We start from the raw sequence: 9224 nt of genomic DNA, 5'->3' as shown, positions 1-9224 counted from the left end.
GGGAGAGAGAAAGAGAGAGAGAGAGAGAGAGAGAGAGAGAGAGAGAGAGAGAGAGAGAGAGAGCAGTTCTGATGCTAAGGTACTGTTTCCCAATTGGTTCTTGATTTGTCAGTAAAGAAGGCCATGAGCCAATTGCTGGGCAGAAGGTACAGGGCCCTTCTGGGTCCCAGGAGGAAAAGGCAGATGCAAGGAAGGAGAGAGAGTTCTTGCCATGCTTTGGAGGGAGAACACAGCAACCATGTGAGGTCTCAGGGGGAGCTGGGGCCTTTGGCCACTACTATAGGCAGTTGGTCAGGGATGTTTGACAGGGGCTAGGTGGGACTAGTCACTGAAGTTTAGGGCAGGTGGAGAGACGGAAAATAATAAATTGGTAACAGCACACTTTTCCAGGTGGGAGATATCAGTGCCCAGCAAGTTGTAAAGGAACAAACTGTGTCTGTGTGTGTGTGTTTTGTCCCAGGATTCAAGAGAAGCCAGGTTGGGGAGCCAGGTTGGGGCTGGTATCACAGCCATCCCAGAGCAAAGGTGGTAGCTTAAAACTACATGCAGTGTGTGTGTGTCTGCTGTCTGTCTATGTGTGTATGGGAGTGTTTGTCATGCACAGAGGGGAGGGTTAAATTTAAGCCAGTAATCTTAAGTTTTTCAATTCCTTGGATTTAAATCTAAGTCAAAAATGGTGATCATCTGTCTATCTATCTATCTATCTATCTATCTATCTATCTATCTATCTATCTCATCCATCATCTACCTACGTACCTGTCTATCATCTGTCTGTCTGTCTATCTCATGTGTGTCGATGCCACACATTTCACCCTTAACAACACAATAGCAGTGTTTCACTTCACTTTTTTCTGACCCAGTCCAGAAGCACACCCAGACACATTATGCTAATGTCTTTTTTTAAGGTAGTGCTGGGGATCAAACTCTAAGCCTTGGGTATGCTGGGTAACGCTCTGCCCTGCCATCTTAAGACAGAGATGAAGGTACAACAAGGGGCAGTAGAGGACCAGGCAAATGGAAGGCTGAGTAAAACTTAGGGGCATTTTACCTGCTCTTGTCTCACTTTCTTATTCTGATTAGAGGAGAATTATTCGTCATTGCATGGCTGTGTAGGAGGCATGGGTGCCAGCCAAGGTGTACGTGTGAAGGTCAGAGGACAGGTTTGTGGAATCAGGTCTCTCCTACCACCTTTATGTGGGGGCCAGGGATTGAACCCAGGGTTGTGTAGCAAGTGTCTTTCTCTGCCAAGGCACTGCGCTGTTCCTTCTTCTGGTTTTAAGTTTTAAAAAAGCCAGACACGATGGCTAATGAATGCCTGTAATCATAACACTTGGGTGTCTGGGACTGAAGGATTGCCACAGTTTCCAGGGCAGTCTGGTTTACAGAGTTACTTCCAGGCTAGTCTGCAACCTTGTCTCTCTTATTAGAGCAAAACAAAACAGAATGAAACAAAACACAAATATCTATAATATCATGTGACACCTAGGAGCTGCACTGCATACAGAACAAAGGTGAATGGTCTAGTTTGAGCCACTGAAGTTTCCCTTTCTTCTGTACTACAATTGTTTCTGTCTTCCAGTCTTCTCTGAGCTATGATCATAGTTAATCTTCATTTTATCCGCAGGAGTGGATTTACCCTTACTGCTGAACTCTGGCCATCTATCGGAATGGCATGATGGGTACTCTGGAGCACACAAGTCTACACTTATTAGTGGCTGTGTTCCACAACAACTCTAAATTACTTGTCTGGAACCTGGAATTTATTTTCCCATGGAAATAGTGGTTACATTCCCAGCGGGTCTACAAAAGCTTGTTTAGCCAGAAATGTCACAGAAATGAACAGTGTCACCTTTCTGCTAACCCCTGCTTATTATCTTGAGGTCTCAATGGATTTCTCTCCTTACTACAATATTTAACTAACCGTTACTTTGGGGACACTTTTTTTTCTCGTTATAAATTACAGAAAAGATTGACTATCATTGCTAATTCTATCTCAATTCAATCTTTAATCTTGCTTTGAAGCTTTAATAAAAACAAACCAACCAAACCAAACAAAAACACCTAATGATCACTTAAGATGTGACTTCTGGTGGAGAGTTATTTTCTTAACATCAGGAGAAATAATGTCCCCCAGTGTGACACGGTCACATTCTCTGTAGCTTGAGAAGGGCTGCTCTCAGCACAGCCACTGACCACCTGTTCTGGAAGGCACCTGCTGAGCTTTGAGGAGACTTAAGACAAATAAACCAGCAACCCTCTCAGCAACTCTCAGACTCCTTTCTTATTTAGCATAAGATCAGGTAACAGTTTTCAGGTCTGAGTGGTCCTGGAAAAGTGTTAGAATCCAGATTATCTGTATTTTGACAATCAGAGATCTATCTATGTATCTACCTACCTACCTACCCCGCTATCTAGAGTGATGGTTTCACTAAGTACTCCTGTATATAGACCAGGCTGGCCTTAAAGAGATCCATCAGCTTCTACCTACCCAGTTGCTGGGATTAAAGATGTGTGTCACCTTGCCTACTTTAAACTTGTAAATTTTTGTTTTTACAGAAATTTCACACTGAAATAATCTAAAGCTATCACATGTCTGTTCTATTCAGTGTTTACCTAAGAAACAGTTTCTTGCAAGACTCAGTAACCACAATAAAACCCAAATCTTTGTTTTAGGTAGAAACACTATCAATGGCCGTTTCTAAAACAGAAAGGCTTAGAGTGAAAGCATCTATAGTCATGTTCATGTAGACCTTGGGCACACATCAACCTCAAGGATTTTGGGGTTGGGTGCCTAGCTGGGTGCAGTGGATATTGATAGGCACAACCCCTCAACTGTAGTCATGGTGGGGAGATTGCCACACAGACCCTAAACTTTGTATGGATTCCAGGTCTCTGTGGTACACCACGGCAGCCAGTACGGGGGCTTGGCACTTTTGCTGCTCAGTCTGTGCAGTAACTGCAACTCTGTGCTTGATGATTCCGATTCATCTATTCAACCAAGGTCTCTGGAACTGTCCATCCTCCTGCCCCAGCTCCTACTTACTACTGAGAGCACAGGCATTAGCTACCATGGTCTGTTTGGTATGGAGTCTGGTTTTAGAAGTGTTCAAATATGCTGGATACAGTACCTCATATTGGGAGGGTGATGGGGGGAGTCCAGACCAGACATCTGGTCAACCTGTGTGTCCAGAAGAAGAGAGAGCAATGGTGCTATATATCCATGATCCTAGTACTTCAAAGACAGAAGGTTCAGCTAAATATAGGTTGAGGCTAGCCTAGGGTACTTAAGACCCCATCTCAAGAAGAAAACAACACAAACAACCCCCAAAACAAGCTCCCGAAAAATAAAAATAAATCTTAGTAAACCCAAATAACAATTTCTATTGTAAGTGGTTTCTTTCTTTCTTTCTTTAAAGAAAAGAAATTGGTGATTTTCTCAGCAACTATATGTCAAGAATGGCTTTTTTACAAATTCTAATACATTAATAACACATGAATCTTTTATTTTAAATCTACAATGTCTAAATAAGATTTTTTAAAATTAATTTTTTAGCAATCATACAAAATAATGGGTATTATTACATTTCCATACATATATATCACTGTTTAAAAGAGACCTTTTGAGGATGGAATATAGTTGTCATTTTCTTAATAGCTTCACTACAATATTAGCAATGAAGTACTTCATTTTTACAATACTAAAACCACTAGTAGCAAAAGGTAAATCCAACAAGATGTCATGGTGCATATAATTATAACACTTCAGAGGCTATGGCAGAAGGATTATCAATTCAAGACAACTTTGGGCCACACAGGGAATTCAAGGCCAGCCTGGACACTTCCTCAAAAAAAAAAAAAAAAAAAAAAAAAAAGGGGGGGGGAACATAGTGGTATATTCCTTTAATTCCAGCACCCAGGAGGTAGAAGCAAGGGGATCATTGTGAATTTAAGGCCAGCCTGGTCTACAGAGTAAGTGGCAGGACAGCCAGGGCTACATAAAGAAACCCTGTCTCACATCCCATGCCCTCCAACAAAACAAAACAAAACAAAACACCACTAAAAAGTATTAATTTAAAGCAGCTTCAGCTCTTGAAAGGCAGAGATCACTGGGTATAAAAAGCTAAGGTACACATAAGGAAAACATGTTGCCGGCCAACATGCTTTTTGGGTCCACTAGTGCTCTGTAATGGACACTCACTTTCTTGTTGTAACCACTGTGCTTTATGTCCAAATTATGAACAAATACTGGGCTGGGTGGTGTGGTGTGACTAATGCTGGCACTTGAGAGGCAGGAGAAGGCTGATTCCATGCTAGCCCAAACTACAAATTGAGTCCAGGGCCAGCTTCGGTTATACAGACCAACAAGCAAAATGTAAATATCACACAACCTCACAAGTAAGGTTTCCGAGATGAGAGGAACTAGTTAATTTTAATGCCTATAGTTTTTCTCATCGATGAAGGAGGAGAACCTCACAGAAGGTTTTATATTCAAATTTAGATGATAAAGTTCCTTGGACAAATAGTATCTGAATTCATCTTAAAGTTTTAACTCAGAAATAGGCATTTTAAACACCAATTACTCCTAAAATGCTTTGCAATGAATTTTAAGTGAAAATTCCTCATTCTCTTGCAGCATAAAAAAAGCCTGGCCATTCCCCACTTCTAACACCTCTACCAGTGATTCCCCACTGCAGTTCCACCAGAGTACTGTCAGTCTGCAGCAGTACCTGGCTGCCTCCTGTGCCCAGTGCAGTTTCACTTTCATCCTGTTTAAGTGCTAAAGTTTGTCCATTTTTTTTTAAAGGAGGGGATTCTGGGACTAGACAAGTGGTTCAGTGATTAAGAGCATTGGCTGCTCTTCCAGAGGACCCAACTTCAAGTCTCAGCACGCACATGACAGTTCACAACTGTTAACTCCATTTCCAGGAGATCCAACACCCTCACACGGGCATACATGCAGGCAAAACACCAATGTACATAAAATAAAAAATCATTTTTTAGAGAAAGTAAATCCATGACATCCTTGTAATGTATAAAGGCTCAACAGGCTGACACCACACTGTTAGTTCTTAACATTTCAACACTAGGGAAACCTCCTTCCCACCCCCAATTCTGTGTCCCAAGAAGCAGGCAGCAATATATGCAATGCACCAAAGACCTGAAGATAAAATAATCTATGCCAACTAAAAGAAGATAACAGACATGGAATTCTAGATATAATTCTTAGTAAATAATTTTACTTGAAAATCCAAGGCATCTTTCAATCTGTTGCTAGGTTTACAGGAGTCATCTTTCTTCTTGGGCTGATAGATAAACAGGCTTGCTGTGCTCTACTGAGAGTTTAAATACACAATACTTCTATTTGCACCGTGAAAAATAAACAGCTGTATTTTTTGCCTTTCTGGGCAGTCAATAGGTTTTACTTACATTGCTTTGGGAAAGGACAAAGGCCATCTCTTTACAATTGATTCGCAGCAGCCTCAGTTCCTCAGATACCAAAACCACAAAATCTTAACTCTAACACATTAGAACATAAGTACGAATACATACAACATAAACGAGCACTAAAAGACAATACAGTGACCTCTAAGTCTCTGAAGTGCCAATTTACAGACTGGCCACCAGATACAGAACTTGGACCCGTCATAGAGAAAAATCATTACTAGCCTGAAAAAAAAAATTAAGGTTGCGACTGTCAACCTCATGGAAAAAGTTAACATGGAAAACAATAATATCGTAAAACCTGTGTCTTGTAAAGATTTCTTTCCATCAGAAGGTGCAGAAACATTCCCCACCACGGAGCACATGACCTCGCTTCTATTTCTTCATTGCTTTTCCTCAGGTATGGACTTTTTCCAGAGATGAGAGGTAGAAATTTGTACTTTATCCGGAGCCGGTGCACTTCTCCCCTTGGCCCCTCTCTCCTCTGCCTCCAAGATGGTAGGAAAGTTGTCGTTTCGGAGGGCAGAGAACTGCTCTGTGGTGTTATGTCCTCGCGGTGCCTGTAGTGGTGCTGTAGGAGGCAGCTGCCTCTTCTAGTGCAGGCGGGCAGCCCTGCCTTCTTGGCTGGAGAGTATATTCAGGGATTTCCCCTTAATGATCACCGACCCTGGGAGCACTTTTTAGTTTCCAAAATAAAAATATGATCCTCACCCCTCTTGTTAGACAGGGAAAGACTCTTGCTGAAGCCCAGGGAGGGAGCAGTATCAGTCGAGCTTCCTAAGTCCACTGCCAGCGCCTCTCTGATCTGTCAGCCTAGTTGGGGGGGTGGGGGGGGAAGGAGGAAGAAAAAAAAAATAAAAAAAAAAAAAAAAAGCAGCTGAAAGGTAAGCAGAGGCGGCCCCAGGCCCGGCCCACATCCCCGGGCTCCCGTAGGGCGGCGGGCTGGGCCGCGCAGGCAGGGCGGGCGGCGAGCGCGCTTACGTGAGGCCGGGGATTCGCCGGCCCACGCCAGGCCGCGGGCGGAGAATGAAAGGGTGAGTGGGGCTGGCGCTGGGGTGGCGGGGGATGGGGCACCGGGGGCCTCGGGGACGCCCGCGGGCAGCGACGGCGGGGGTTCCGGCTGCGGACTGAGCGCGGCGAGCAGCGCGGCCTGCGCGGGCCTGGCCCCGGGAGTGCTGCGGAAGGGGGGCGCCCTAGGCCTCGGGCCCCGCGGCGGCCGCGCCCTGCCCCCGCGCCACAGGCCTCCCGCGCCCCTGGGGTCCCCCGGGGCCTCGGGGCGGGCGGGCGGGTTGCATCCTGCGCCGGCCCCAGGCTCTCCCGCGGGACGGAAGGCCGGGCGGCGGGGACCGGGGCGGCGGGGCCTTAGAGTGGGGACTGTGCGGCAGCACCCCGTCCCCGGGCATCGCGCTGACGGGGCCCCCGGATTCCGGTAACTGTTGGGTTTATTTATCCCCCGCTCCGCGGCGCTCCGGGCGGCCTGGCCGGGGCGGGGCGGGCGGCCTGGCGGGAGTGGGGTGGAGGGGCGGCGAGGAGTCAGGTGCAGCCGCGGCCCGGAAAGTTTCCTTTTAGGCCCGAATTGGGGGTTGCCTTCTCTCTGGGGAGCCCCGGTCCTAGCGCCCGGGACCCCCGAGGGCGTGGGGGAGAGCACTCGGCTGGCTCGAAACTCTTTGCCAGTTCCTGTCCGTTCAAGGTACTCCGCCCCTGCACCCCTCGCCCGCGCCCCACCCCACTCCCCGCGATCCCCGACGGGGCTGCCAACTCCAGCCCATTCCCCAAGAGCTCCGGGGCCCGGGGAGAAGCCTTCTCTTCCGGTTTGGAAAAGTTTTCAAGGGATTTTTCTTAGCTTTATTAGTTAGTGACTGGGCTTTCGGGGGTGGGAAAGGGAGGAGGTAAATTCAGGTGCTGTTTCTATTGCAAAGTCTGTGTCCATCGGCCTCCCCTCCTTTTTTTTCTTTTTTTAAAAATCCGGTACCCTACCAAAGAGCCGTGGGGGTTGATACTTGTGCATTTATTACCCCCACCTTTTCTCCCGGACTCCTTTGGGTTCTCAGTCTCCCTCTCTGGACAGCTCCGGCAGGAAGGTAGTAAGTAGAGAGCAGACAGCAAACTGTCAGGGAGAGGGGCAGGACTAGGCAGGCTTCAGGAGCAGTCCCCTGCCCTCAATTGTAGGACTTTACCCCTCTTTAGTTGGTCACTTGTCCGGTTAAAACCGACTCAGAAACTCAAGCCACGGAGGCGACCTCGGCTGACAGGCGGTGCAGAGCATTCAAAATTGGGAGGAAGGAACTGGAGGGCTGGGCGCCTTGTGAAGTAAGGTCTACCTGCAGTTTAAGGAGCAATGACTGATTTGTTCTGATACTGTTTAGATTTATGTGATGTCCTTAGGTGTCACTCTAGAATAGAAACCATGGGGTCTTATGGAAACTTAAAAGTTATTATTGCTACAGCTGGGGTGGGGGGGTGTCTGTGAGGGGAGTTCTCTGGACTGAACATAGTTTGGCTTTGGCCTACCCTGTAAACGAACTCGATTTTTTGGTTCTGTTTTGGTACCTTCAGCTCTGAAACTTTTTTTCTCTTCTTTTTCTTTCGTGTAGTAAACTTAAGTTTCCAAATCAAGGATTTCTTTTTTCTCAAGGATAGGCTGTTTTCTCGAGGCTACAATTGACCACCTGGGTGTTGTTTTATGTTGAAATTGCAGTGTGGCCCTGCCACCCCCAGCTGTAGTGTGGACATGTGTGGAGAGTTCATTTGACTTCTTTTATTAGTTCTTTTTTTTCCCCCACACTTCTCTCAGAGCTTGGGGCTGTGTGTGTGTGTGTGTGTGTGCGCGCGCGCGCGCACGCGCGTGTGTATGCATGTGCATGCATGCGTGCGCCGGTGCTCATGTGCCCTGCTTGGTTGCAGGTTGGAGGTTGCTGGCAGAGGTGGTCCAGTCTACAGAGCAGTTAGTGAAAAGCTGCCTGTCAATTGCAGAGCACCGGGTAATCCGTGACTTGGTCAGCACTGGCTTCTGTCAGGCATCACACTGAGGCTCCTTACATGATTCTTACCAAGGACCCCTTGCTTTTGTCTGGCTAAAATAGAGCTCTGTTTTTAGATACCCAGTCATTTAGAATTGTGCCTAAGAAAGTCTTGATATTTGAAGATGGTCTGGTTTTGTTATCAAAATGCAAATTACTTATAATGGTTGTTTTTATCATTATTGATTAATTGAAATTGCTTATTGACCAGAGTGTTTTCATGTATGTGTGTAGCAAAAACCATTATTTCTGTTATCACTGGCCCTTATTCTGACAGCAAACTGCATAGAAGAAAAATCATCCTGAGTTCCCTTTCCCAGCATATTTTAAAAGTTGAAAGAAATCTTGCTATTTTGTAATATGTTTAATGCTTATCATCAGCTTCATATTCTTAGTGTTTCAAAAATTGTGTATGTAAAAGTACTGAAAGTTTTATGATTTTTTTCTCCCATCCTGTCCCAAACCTTTTAATTGTATGCCATAATACACTTGTGGGCTATTTTATTCCTGAAGAAATGGTAGATTTGATATTTTAAATTTTAATTTCAAAGTACTAAGAGAATTTATGAGAACATACTGAATTAGTTTTAAATTTAAAGAGGATATCTTTCTCACGATGAGTTGTTTTGTCTAAAAAGTAGATGTTTATCCTGGCAGTGGTGGCACACATCTTTAATCCCAGCATTTAGGAGGCAGAAGCAGAGGCAGAAGCACATGGATCTCAGAGTTCGAGGCCAGCCTGTTCTAGAGAGAGAGAGAGAG

The 9224-nt window shown here is 45.6% G+C and overlaps 1 protein-coding gene and 1 long non-coding RNA gene across 3 annotated transcripts in view; one reads left to right on the top strand and one right to left on the bottom strand.

Moving 5' to 3' along the window:
- Positions 1–5208: 5208 nt before the first annotated feature.
- Positions 5209–6529, bottom strand: LOC114619861. The gene is made up of 2 exons (XR_003711223.1): positions 6424–6529; positions 5209–6255 (listed from the first exon to the last, which is right to left on the bottom strand). It is a non-coding gene; the product is annotated as an uncharacterized LOC114619861 (long non-coding RNA).
- Positions 6426–9224, top strand: part of Ino80d (INO80 complex subunit D) — a 57165-nt gene continuing 54366 nt past the window's right edge. The window contains exon 1 of one of the 2 annotated variants that reach the window (XM_028765806.1): positions 6426–6476. The gene's annotated coding sequence lies outside the window, so the exon portion shown is untranslated. Of the gene's footprint in view, positions 6477–6783; positions 6872–9224 lie in introns of those variants that run through there. The other variant, XM_028765808.1, reaches the window with a different exon arrangement.

The sequence above is a fragment of the Grammomys surdaster genome, unplaced genomic scaffold, assembly GCF_004785775.1.
Source record: "Grammomys surdaster isolate TR1022 unplaced genomic scaffold, NIH_TR_1.0 165, whole genome shotgun sequence".
NCBI classification, from domain to species: Eukaryota; Metazoa; Chordata; class Mammalia; order Rodentia; family Muridae; genus Grammomys; species Grammomys surdaster.
This window is presented reverse-complemented; position numbering and strand designations above follow the sequence as displayed.